The 11,171-nt window shown below is 42.7% G+C and overlaps 1 pseudogene; it reads left to right on the forward strand.

Annotated features, from left to right (window-relative positions):
• Positions 1 to 469: 469 nt before the first annotated feature.
• Positions 470 to 2,434, forward strand: LOC126953451 (tyrosine-protein phosphatase non-receptor type 11-like; annotated as a pseudogene).
• The last annotated feature ends 8,737 nt before the right edge of the window (positions 2,435 to 11,171 follow it).

The raw sequence follows: 11,171 nt of genomic DNA on the forward strand, positions 1-11,171 counted from the left end.
ATGGGCTGCCTGAGATTACCATATGTTTTGTGCAAAGGGTGGCTTCAAAACAAAACGGAATAGACCCTCTCTGTTTTGAAGCCTGTTGATTCTAAATGCTACACCATTGCAAATAGTTCTCTGGGTTTATTTATTAGTAAAGGAAGTCAGACATCAAAGACCAACCACTTCCATTTTAAAAAGATCCCTGTTCATTAAAAATAAAAATAAAGGAGGCTGGAGTGCAGTGGCATGATCATGACTCATTGCAGCCTTGACTTCGGGGGCTCAAGTGATCCTCCCACCGCAGCCTCCACTCCTGGTTAGTTTTTTGTATTTTTTGTAGAAATGAAGTCTCGCTTTTTTGCCCAGGCTGGCCTCTAACTCCTGAATTCAAGCGATCCTCCTGCTGCAGGCTCCCAAAGTGTTGGGATTACGGGCATGCGCCACTGCACCCAGTCTACTATCTTTATCTTATAGAAAGAAAAGAATGGAGGAAACTGAGGCTTGGAGACAATGGTTTCACCCAAATATCAGTGGTGTGGAGGCAGAAAAACCTATTGTTAACAAGAGGAGTTGATGGCAGTATTTTGGCAAGTCCTAGTAAAAGTAACCCTGGAGACTTCACATGTTCCGTTAGAAGAAATGGAGCTGTCACCCACATCAAGATTCAGAACACTGTGATTACTAGGACCCGTACAGAGGGAAGAAGTTTGCAACTTTGGCTGAGTTGGTCCAGTATTACATGGAACATCACAGGCAATTAAAAGAGAAGAATGGAGATATTATTGAGCTTAAATATCCTCTGAACTATACAGATCCTACCTCTGAAAGATGGTTTCCCGGACACCTGTTTAGGAAAGAAGCAGAGAAATTATTAACTGAAAAAGGAAAACATGGTAGCTTTCTTATACGAGAGAGCCAGAGCCACCCTGGAGATTTTGTTCTCTCTGTGCGCACCGGTGATGACAAAAGGGAAAGCGACAACGGCAAGTCTAAAGTGACCCACGTCACGATTCGCTGTCAGGAACTGAAATACGACATTGGTGGAGGAGAACGGTTTGATTCTTTGACGGATCTTGTGAAACGTTACAAGAAGAATCCTATGCTGGAAACACTGGGTACAGTCCTATGACTCAAGCAGCCCCTTAACATGACTTGTATAAATGTTGCTGAAACAGAAAGCAGAGTTTGAGAACTAAGCACATTAGCTGAGACCACAGATAAAGTCCAACAAGGCTTTTGGGAAGAATTTGAGACCCTACAACAACAGGAGTGCAAACTTCTCTACAGCCGAAAAGAGGGTCAAAGGCAAGAAAACAAAAATTAAATTGGTATAAAAACATCCTGCCCTTTGATCATGCCAGGGTTGTTCTACGTGATGGTGATCCCAGTGAGCCTATTTCAGGTTACATCAATGCAAATATCATCGTGCCTGAATTTGAAACCAAGTGCAAAAATTCAAAGCCCAGAAAGAGTTGCATTGCCACACAAGGTTGCCTGCAAAACACGGTGAACAACTTTTGCTGGATTTCCAAGCAAACTCCCAAGTGATTGTCATGACAATGAAAGAAATGGAGAGAAGAAAGAGTAAATGTGCCAAATACCTGTCTGATGAGTATACTCTACAAGAATATGGGGTCATGCGTGTTAGAAACGTCAAAGAAAGCACCGCTCATGACTATATGCTAAGAGAACTTAAATTTTCGAAGGTTGGACAAGCTCTACTCCAGGGGAATATGGAGAGAATGGTGTGGCAATACTGGTTTTGGACTTGGCCGGACCACAGAGTGCTCAGCGACCCCGGGGGCATGCTGGACTTCCTGGAGGAGGTGCACCATAAGCAGGAGAGCATCATGGATGCAGGGCCGGTTGTGGTCCACTGCAGTGCTGGAACTGGCCATACAGGGACGTTCACTGTGATTAATAGTCTTATTGAAATCACCAGAGAGAAAGGTGTTGACTAGCAACATTGACGTTCCCAAAACCATCCACATGGTACAGTCTCAGAGGCCAGGGATGGCCCAGACAGAAGCACAGTACCCATTTATCTATATGGCAGTGCAGCATTATATTGAAACACGACAGCACAGGATTGAAGAAGAGCAGAAAAGCAAGAGGAAAGGGCACGAATATACAAATATTAAGTATTCTCTAGTGGACCACAGACAAGTGGAGCTCAGAGCCCCCTCCCGCCTTGCACTCCAGCGCCACCCTGTGCAGAAATGAGAGAAGACAATGTTGGAGTCTATGAAAACATGGGCCTGATGCAACAGAAAATTTTCACATGAGAAAACCTGCCAAAACTTCAGCACAGAAATAGATGTGGACTTTCACCCTCTCCCTAAAAAGATCAAGAACAGACACAAGAAAGTTTATATGAAGACAGAATTTGAATTTGGAAGGCTTGAATTTTGGTTGACTACCTTTTGATAAGCAAAATTTGAAACCATTTAAATACCACTGTATTTTAACTCAACAAATACCTGCTTCCCAATTACTCATTTCCTCAGAAAAGAAGAAATCATCTCTACAATGCAGACAACGTTACATTTTATAGAATTTTGCTTTAAATTGAGGAAGTAGTTAAATGGTGCGCTATATCTTGCAGATTATGGGAGTTCAAATTCTAGTTATAGGCTTTTTTTTTCTTTTTATAACCCTAACCAGTTTAATTTTTTTTTTCTCATCGTGGGAGATGATAAGAAGAAATGGTTTGGGAAAATTAAGTAACAACATCCTAGAAGAGTGAGAACAATCTCATTTACCATCATGTATCCAGTCATGGATAATTCATTTTGACGGCTTCTATTTTTGGCTAAATGAGAATTAAGCCAGTGCTTCAGACTGTCAGAAGCTGACTGGTTTACCTTTGCATTGGCATTAAAGAGTCGTAGAAAAAAAAATCATGGATATTTATGAATTAAGATAAAAGGTATGGGTTTTTTTATTTTTTCAGCCGATGACAAATTACAGTTCAGCTGTTGACTGAGAAGGTTGTGGTAGGAAAACACTTGCCATATTTTCTTTGTATTTGAGTAATTGTCTTGTACTTAGGAAAAAGTCATCTATGAATGACCAGTGATTTGGGTTGTCAAATGTTCCTGACAAGCTTACCCCAAAACTTTAGTGGCTTAAAACAACCCCACCCCCAACTGTTCTTCGACCTGAGCTGGGCTCAGCTGGGCTGTTCTTCTGCCAGCCTGCAGGTGGCCACTTATGTGGTCAGCAGGTCGGCAGAGAGACTGGGGTGGCTGGGCTTCTCTCTCTGCCTGAAGTCCTGAGTCTCTCCTTCTCTGTGTAGTCTCTTTCAGTGGCCTGGCTGGCAGGGTAGCTAGACCTCTCACATGCCAAGAGCTCTCAAGCAGAAGTGGCCGGGCCTTCTGAAGACTTAAGTCCAGAATTGTCACAGCATCCCTTCTACTGCCCTCTATTGATGATGATGATGATGATGATTTTTTTTCTAACCAGAAGAGAGCTGGATTATGTCCTGTACTTACTAAACAAGTCACAAGCCCAGCTCAGACTCAAGAAAAGGGTGTGAAGTGGAGGTGCAGTTAATTGGGGGGCCACTAGTCTAACAGATGGTCACAACCAATGCCATGGAAAACCAAGGATTTTAGCAAAAGTAGAAGTTGCTAGTGACCTTGGGAAGCTGAAGCTGATTACAGTAGCTGGGACAAGCTGAAAGTCAGACTGAGAAATAAAGGGAGGGCCTTCAAGAAGCTTCCCAAACAATTTCTGCCAGCCCTGAGCTTGTTTTTGGAACCAGCACTTGGGGAAACTGATCTTGTGAGGATGGATGTGTTTAGGAACACAGGGCTTTTGAGAGCAGCACCATCCCACTGGGGCACCCCCAGACTTGGGAAATGTGGTGCTTTCTTAATGTCACTGGTTTTTAGTTTGGCCACAGTGAGAAGGAACAGCCCTAAGAGGCCTCCAGCCAGGTTGAATGAGCTTATTTTTGTTTTAGCCAACCGGTAAGATTTGCTAATGTTCTACCTTAAGTGCCTTCTCCAAAGACATCTCTCTTTGCCTCATATGTGGAATCATCACTCAGCGTGGATATTTCAATGAAAAGATCATTGGTTGACTTTTGTAACGTTAATAAAATACTATGGTATCTTTGCCGTGAAAAAATAAAAATAAAAATGAATAAAAATGAAGACATGCTTCAATCAAATTAATGAAATTCTATATTTAAAATGTCTAGGCTGGTCAAAGTGGTTCAAGCCTGTAATCCCAACACTTTGGGAGGCCAAGGTGGGAGAATCACTTGAGCCCAGGAGTTTGAGACATGGGCAAAAAGTAAAACCTCCCCTCTACAAAAATCAAAAACTTGGCTGGGTGTGGTGGTGCACACTTTTAGTCCCAGCTACTCAGGAGGTTGAAGCAGGAGGATGGCTATAGCCTAGGAGGTCAAGGCTGCAGTGAGCTGTGATCACACTACTGCACTCCAGACTGGACAATAGAGCAAGACTTTGGTTCAAAAAAAAGAAAAAAAAAAGCTTATACTGAAAAAAATGATTATTTTTATGAACGAGTGCAATGCAATCTAATTGTGTTCACTATTGTACAATTGTAAGATTTATTTGAAATATTAATACCAAAATCTATGTAGCAATGGAATGAATAGCCATGTTTTTTTATATCTATCTATCTATCATCTATCTATCTATTATCTATCCATCTGTCATCTATCTATCTATGTGTCTATCTATCTATCTATCTATTTATCTATCTATCTATCTATCTATCTATCTATCTATCTATCTATGCTGTGTATATGTATATGCCAAGCATTCTACTGGATGCTCAAATATGTCAGTGAACAAAGCAGGCTAAAATCTCTGCCCCTAAGAGCATACAATTCTAATAGGGGGGAGATAAACAATGAATAAATGAATTAAGTCTGTTATATAGAGAGGATGGCAAATAGTAATAAGTGTTATGGAAAAAACAGACTGCAGGGAGTGGCAGTGGGGAATGTGTGCAGAGGGGTAGATTGTAATTTTGACTTAGATAGTCAGCGTGCACTTCATGGTGAAGTTGGCATCTGAGTAGAGACTTGCATTTCATGAAGGAGGGAGCCATGTGGCCATGGGGAGGAGGAGCACTCCAGGCGAGGGGAGCAAGCAGCCCATGCAATGGGCCTGAAGAAGGAGTGTGTCTGGAATAATAGAGGAGTCCAGTGTGCTGGAGGCAAGGAGGTAAGTGGGGCCTAGAACATAATTCAGGGAAGGTGGATTGTGAATTTCCTTATGGGTTTCAGCGAGGACTTTGGCTTTTACTCTTGGGTGCAATGGGGAATCACTGGAAGGTTTTGAACAAACAAGCAGTGTGATCTGACATTCATTTTAAAAGAATTATGCTAGCTGCTATTTTCAGAATAGACTGTAGGGAGCAAGAATTATGCCAGCTGCTATTTTCAGAATAGACTGTGGAGAAAGGACAGGAGCCAGGAGATCAGTTAGGAGACTGCTGAAGACAGCCAGAGGAGGGGTGCTGGTGGCTTGCACTGAGGGCATAGTGGAGTTGATGAGAAATGGCCAGATTCTGCATATAATCTTAACATAGAACCAGCAAAATTTAAGTAGAGATTCATTCATTGTAAGATGTGAGAAACAGCAGAGTCAAGGATGACCAAAGACTGTTGGCCTGAGTACTGGAAAACTTAGTTGGCCTCCACTGAGATTGAAAAGACAGAATATGGGGTTGTTTTGGGGGGACTTAGCAACTTCTCTCAGTCTTGTCAGAGGGTCACTGCACCTGAACCTACAACCTCACTTGGATACACAATCAAGAGTGTAAATTCACAGTCATTGCCAGTAAATCCCCCTTAGTTAAAAGGCCTTCCTGGCCCCATTTTCACAGAAAGGCTGCCCCGTTCCCCCATGGCTAACAGACGCCCTATGATAATCCCTCCTAGTAAGTATGCCTTCAGAGCATGCATTTCAGCTAGAATACTTGTGTGGTGATTTGCTCACTCCTGAAAGACTCTAAGTGCCAGACATGAAAGGACTGTGTCTGTTTCTGCTTCCAATTTTTTTCTCACCTGCTGGATAGGCCTGGCAAGTGATAGGTATTCAAGAAATATTGATTAAGGAAATAATGAATCTTAGTAAAACTTTAGGGACCAAACAGTTCCTTCAGGAGCCCATAATTTTAAACTGTGGGATTCCCTTGGGACTACCTAATTACCCTGGGATTATTTAGTAACTCAGAGCACTTAAGGTCAGGAATGTTTGTGTGCTAAGCCCCGGCAGTGGTGTGGCACTGTTCTAACAGGGCAGCTGCTCTGAGCTGGGGAATGTGCAGGAGTTAGGTTTGCACCCCTTGAGGGAGCAGATCCACTTTGCTCACCTTGTTTTGCTCTGGGTCTGATGACTTGGCCCTCACGTCACTTGCTCTCATTCCTTCTCATTCAGCGTGGTCTCAGCCATCTTCACACCAGCAGTTTCCATGGTAAATGCACTGATGAGGGAGGGCAGTAGCTCCCTCTGCTTCTCATCCCCACTCCCTTCTTCTGCTCTCAGGACAACAGGCCCTGCCTGGATGCTAGATCTTCTGTACTTCTTAGGACTGATTCTAGAGACTCAGTAAAGGATGGGAGGTGTCCAGATTTTAGTAAGGAATGTACCTCCTCACTCTCCTCTTCTCTGCCTTGAAGATATCCCTTTCCTTGTTTATCACACCGATGTCAAATGTTCTCTTGCTCTTAGTCTCATGATCACTCTCAAGTTTACTCCAATGCAGGATTTTTCAACTTAAACACCACTGACATTTTGGGCTGGATAATTCTTCATTGTGGGGGCTGCCCTGTGTATATAGGGTGATTGTGTTCTCTGGGATGTTTAGCAGCACCTCTGGCTTCTACTCTCTAGATGTCAATAGCACTCCTTCACAGATGTGACAATCAAACATGTTTCCAGACATGACTAAATGTCTCTGGGAGCCAGTTGCAGCATTGGTCTAAGATATGGCTCTATTTTGTGAAATGTCCTTGACTTCTGGCCCCAAAAAGTCTCACTTCTCCTGCCCTCCCCTTAGTCCAACTTCTTAGGTAATCTTGTTTTTTTTCTATGATGGTTTTGGATTGATGAGAAGGGGGTGCTGGCTTCTGTGTCCACTAACAACTTCAGTATGTGACCCTCAAAGCTGCTGCTTCAATCACCATCATCCCTGCCCCAGGTCCTTGATGTGGTTAAGATATGAGAAAAGTACTGCTCTCTAACAGACTGGCTGAACTTTTATCCATTCTATGATTATGTCTTTATTCTCTGTATTCACTATTTTCCTTGTTAACTTAAGAAATATTTTTTGTTGATGATAATACTGATGACAGAAAAGTAAAAAAGGTGCCAAAATAATCTTTGGCAGATAATTCTGGGAAACTCCCCGATTAGTGGGAAAATTACTGGGTTTTGTATGGTATTACAAGCCTTCACTAATCCTAGGAGGAGAGTTGTTATCTGGGCTGCAAATGGAGAAATCAGGGAAACAATATTTGTTTTAAATATTAGATGAAGTGTGTGCTTATGTATGAAACAGAGCCCAGTTTTCCACATTACAATCAGAGAAAGAGGAGCTCAAAGAAAGTGAGAGCTGCTTAAGAAATCAACTAATACAATTCTTTCCTTTAGGAAATAACAAAATAAAAGTCAGAGAGAATAATTGCTTTGCCCAGGGGATGTAAATAGCATCAGGGCCTGGATTTAAACTCAGACCTCCTAATTCTCTGTTCTAATTTATGATAAAGTTTTATCAACCCACGGCAAAATAAGAAAAATAAGATCAATTTGGAAAATTTTTTTCTGAATGTAAATTAGTTAAATGCAATGAACTATCCTTTATCCTGAGTCTTAGGCCCTTCTAACCCTTCTACCATTTTTGGTAATAAAATATTGTCCCTATTAGGAAAGAATGACTCCAGATGTAGTTGGAGTTTTGGGGAGTTTCTTAATGCTTTTATTTTAGTAATCCTAAGGCAATTCACCACCACCATCCCTTTTTAAAAATAAACAAAAATCTGAGAGCCACTGACATAGAGTACTTGCATCCAAAGAACCATAGAGATGTTCTGGTTCCTAGAGAGCAAGACATGGTGCACAGGCCTGTGGGTGAAACCAGATGGAGACCCACGGATGAGTAATTCCCATGAACAATGACAGCCCAACAACGTAGTCTTGGGGTTTTCTGGAATCTCCCTCCTTCCTGCTGTTTACTCCGTTATCTCTCATTGAAATTGAATCAGAACTTGAGCATGATTCCTGATAGGAGGACTCTCTCACTCTCCCTCTCTTTTCTTCTTTTGTAGAGATGAGGTCTCACTATGTTGCCCAGGCTGGTCTTGAACTCCCAGTTTTAAGCAATCCTCCCACCTTGGCTTCTCAAAGTGGTGGGATTACAGACTTGAGCCACCGCACCCAATAGGAGGCTTCTCTGGATCACCAAGGTGGCTGTATCTGATCTGAGCCAGAGTCCTTGGTGTATCTGGTTGGAGTGGTTGGAGGTGGGCTTCTGGGCCTCCTATTGTTCTTTCTGGCTGTGGCTTACCTTAAAATGCAAAAATATCAGGATATTACTTCTCTAATATTATTAAGCCCTCTGCCTGAGAGAAGAATACCAAGATCTAAGGACAGGCTTTTAGAATATTATAGGAGTGGAGCTGAAACTGCTGCTGTTTTGTGTCCTTAGCCCTCACTCACTCTTGTTCCTAGGAAATGGAAGGCATAAATTACTAGAAAAGCTTCGTCAGACTTGAGTCGCCACCAAAATGTCCTGGTATACCAGTTTGACCACACTACTCAGATTCCACATTTCCGTTTTAACAGGGGCTTCTGAAGATTTCAAAACATCAGTATACAGAAATGAATGAAATTGCAGCCTCCCTCTTTGCCCGCCTAGCTGTAGTTAGGGGTTGGTGAGCCATGAGCCGGTGAGTTCCTTCCAGCCTGGGGCCTCAGCAGCTGCCAACCAGCCCTTCATAGAAAAGCGCACATGAAGGGTTTTAAAAGAGGAAGATGACAATGGGATGTCTCAGAGATCCGAAAGCATTTTCAAGGGAAAAGGAAACCAAAAAAGGAAACAAATATGTCATCAACATTTATCTATATATCCTCATCCTGTAGCTGAACCTTTGTTTCATCCAGTTCCTGGTGTCATAGTTGTCTAAGGGTCTAGATGATTCTCTACCAAGATGGACCATTCTAGTAAGGCTGCACCTAGTCAAGGATAAAGCTGTCTTTACATCTGGACTACTTCTTGGAATGTTTCAGATGGTCTCACATGAGCTCAACTAGAAACGTTTGCAATCCCAGGAAACAGCAGCTGCAAAGAGGAGAGAAGGGAGCTAACAGTTATTGAACTGCTTTGTGAGAGGTCATGTTCAGAAGCTTTTCAAGTGCTTTCTCCTTTTATCTTCTTAACAGTCCCACATGGTATCATTGTCTTCATTTTATAGCGAAGGAAACAGATGCTCAGCTATGTTGGGTAACTTGCCCCAGGGCAGAAAGCAGAACTGGTCCTGTTCAGCCCAGGATCAAGCCAGGATTCAAATCCAGATCCTCCTGCCTCTGAAGTGCTCTTTCCATAAGACTAAGCTTCAGTATACGTGGCCATCCCATACGTTCAGGAAGTGGGGAAGGGGGGTGTGGTTCCTGAGCCATGAAATGGTCCAGAGAATCTAAGAGACAGAGGCAGAAAAACATTAGCCCTACAGTCATCATCAACACACAAGTTGAATAACATCAAGTTTTTAGTCCCAGGATTCCTGTGGACTACCAAGTCCTCTGCTTGAGGGCCGTGCTGGATGGCAGGGTGGCAGAGCACTTTGGTATAGGAAGGAGAGGGATTTGTATTTCATTAAACAACAACAACAACAACAATTCAGAATTTTAATTCTTTTTTTTTTTTTTTTTTTTTTTTTGACAGTTTCGCTCTTGTTGCCCAGGCTGGAGTACAATGGCGCGATCTCAGCTCACTGCAACCTCTGCCTCCCAGGTTCAAGTGATTCTCCTGCCTCAGCCTCCCGAGTAGCTGAGATTACAGGCATGTGCCACCATGCCCAGCTAATTTTGTATTTTTAGTAGAGACCAGGTTTTTCCATGTTGGTCAGGCTGGTCTCAAACTCCCGACCTCAGGTGATCCACCTGCCTCAGCCTCCCAAAGTACTGGGTGGGATTGCATGCCCAGCTGAGACAACGAAAAGGTGGACATTTGTTGAGCTTGTGTTTCTAACAGTTTATAGAGTTCAGAAACATGGAGAGTTGTTTGCATGACACCTTCATTACAGAATTATTATTCCGTTGATTTATTCTTTCATTTCAGATGATTAATATTAACTGATATCAGGTGTGTTAAATATTTAGAGCTAGAAAAAGAAATCTAACTAATGAGCAAAAATACATTTTAAGATTAAAAAAAAGAAAAGAAATCAAATCTTTGGGATCCAACATGGGACTTTGGACAGCTCAGGATATCCGCTGGTTTCTGCCTGGGATCTGAAGACTGTTTACATTCCAGTGGAATTCCTGGGAAAGTCCAGAGCTCTCAGCGCTGTGAAAACAATGGCTTATGGTGATAAACTCTCAACTGCCTCACCCTGAGAAGAGGCGAGGCCTGCAAAGTTTCCCTGGGCAGAATGGACAGGGCCAGGCAGCATTCCTAGGAAGAAACTGCCTTGTTTGCTGCCTTGAGCTGAAACTAGAGCTGGTTTGAAGGCATGCGGACTTCTGCCTGCTGAACCATGGCTGGGCTTTGACAAAGGTGGCTACTACACCTTTTGTCATCAGTAGCTGTCATTGCTGACAATTTCCACAAGGAGTCACAGCCACTCTCTGGGCAGGCTAGGTACTCATAAGGTATGGGAACCTTTTGCTTTCAATAGGAAGTCATGGAGACGGAGCCAGTGATAGTTGGCCTTAAGCTATATTAAATCCCTCCTTTTGCAGAAGAGGAAACAGAGGTCCAAGAAGTTCATTCAGTATTTTAACATGGCTGTGGCAGGGCCAAGACAAGGAGCCAAGCTTCACTTATCAACTCAATACATATTAATCAAGCTCTGTACTATGTGCAGGGAAAGAGCAGTGAGTGAAAAGAAGGGATGGATTTGGGGGTAAGTCCATTCTCCAATTTTCAGTTTTCAGCCCCTTAAGAAAGAGAATGTGATGCCTGGTTTAATCTAGAAAAAG

Source organism: Macaca thibetana, chromosome 4, assembly GCF_024542745.1.
Source record: "Macaca thibetana thibetana isolate TM-01 chromosome 4, ASM2454274v1, whole genome shotgun sequence".
Classification (NCBI taxonomy): domain Eukaryota; kingdom Metazoa; phylum Chordata; class Mammalia; order Primates; family Cercopithecidae; genus Macaca; species Macaca thibetana.